The 1,527-nt window shown below is 51.9% G+C and overlaps 1 protein-coding gene across 2 annotated transcripts in view; it reads left to right on the forward strand.

Annotated features, from left to right (window-relative positions):
* Positions 1-1,527, forward strand: part of LOC103080213 (transmembrane protein 132B-like) — a 34,806-nt gene that overhangs the window by 23,216 nt on the left and 10,063 nt on the right. The window lies entirely within an intron of this gene.

A 1,527-nucleotide genomic window follows, 5' to 3' on the forward strand; every position in this document is an offset into this window, starting at 1 on the left:
AGTAGGCGGGCCTCTCACTGTTGTGGCCTCTCCCGCAGCGGCCGTGGCTCACGGGCCCAGCCGCTCCGCGGCACGCGGGATCCTCCCGGACCGGGACACGAACCCGTGTCCCCTGCATCAGCAGGCAGACTCCCAACCACTGCGCCACCAGGGAAGCCCCTGAATTGTCTTTTATCAATTCCCACTGGAATTTCAGAGGGAGAAACACATTAGCTGCCACTTTGCATTGCCATCTGCAGGCAGATTTGCTGCTCAGGGTAGTGGAGCCTGGAGGGCAAGGGGCTGTGGAAGGCTAAGTTCTGACAGGATGGGAAGCGGCTCCCCAGATGAACTCAGCCTGATGCAGTTTCCCTCCAGCACGGCTGCTCATTGCTTTGTGGCCCAGGGTTATCAGGTCAGTGTCACTGTGATTTCTGCCCATCTTCCCATCAGTGGCCTTGGTTAATTATGCTTAAAGATTCCTAAAGACGTTGGTGCCATTGTGAGGTGGCAATGCCAGGGACCTGTGTCTGCGAGGCTGATGCAGGAAGGGGTTTAAGCATCTCGTTAGTTATTTTCTCTTCAGTCTTTGATTTCACTCTACAGTGAACCAGGCTCATCTTTTCTTTCTCGTAGGAGAAAATTCACATTCACGCCCTTTTCTGGGGGGAGGAGGGAGGTGATGATCATTTGTCCCGAACAACATGGAGGTTTGTTCTTTGAGTTTCCACCTCGGCACTGCTCACATTGCTCTGAGCCGTTCACCTGTTCACATGGAGGGGGCAGTTGGACGTGTGCACCTGGGGCTTGGAAGGGAGGCCTGGGCTGCAGGTACCGCAGTCTTCGTTTGTGGCTTGCAAAACGGGCTGCCTGGTGGCATTCCAGGTGAGCTGGGGAGTCCTGACAGCGGCCCAGCACCACACGGTACCCCTCAAAGTAGTGTGTGACCTCTAGCCAGTGACGTCGCATTGCTGGCCTCAGGTTCTTCATCTGTAAGATGGGATTGTGGACCCCTGGCAGTTTTGTGGTTCTGTGCTGAACTGAGTGTTGGTTTTGCGTCTTCTGCACATAACGTGACCTTTGCTCCCTCCTCCCCTCCCACCCAGATACATACGTAAAAGACATTCATTCCCCTGGTGGTCCAGGAGAGAAAGTCATCAATGTTTTCCTTGCTTATCCGGAAGACGTGAAGTGAAATGGGGGCTTACGTTGTCTAACAGCCAACCCGCGAATGCATGCACGCTAAAGGGTACCTCCACGTGCTGAGTCAGAAGTCCGTAACAAAATGCTGCGTCCTCACCTCCATCCTGCAAAATTATAGTGTAATGGGGCAAAAATAATTACGTCCACATTTCTAGTGCATTCCATGAGTATTTTCCTGCAAGGATTTTAATCTAGTGCAAAGCTCTCTTGGTTTTTCAGGGGGAAAAAAATCCCCTTTATGGCTCCACCGAAGTGTTGTTTTAGTAACATAATATAGATACCTTTTCAAGCATCTCCAGATATGGTGCAAGAGTGAAATGTGTTGCAAGTGGGGTTTGAAGAGCG

This window comes from Lipotes vexillifer, unplaced genomic scaffold (assembly GCF_000442215.2).
Source record: "Lipotes vexillifer unplaced genomic scaffold, Lipotes_vexillifer_v1.1 scaffold671, whole genome shotgun sequence".
In the NCBI taxonomy this organism is placed as follows: domain Eukaryota; kingdom Metazoa; phylum Chordata; class Mammalia; order Artiodactyla; family Lipotidae; genus Lipotes; species Lipotes vexillifer.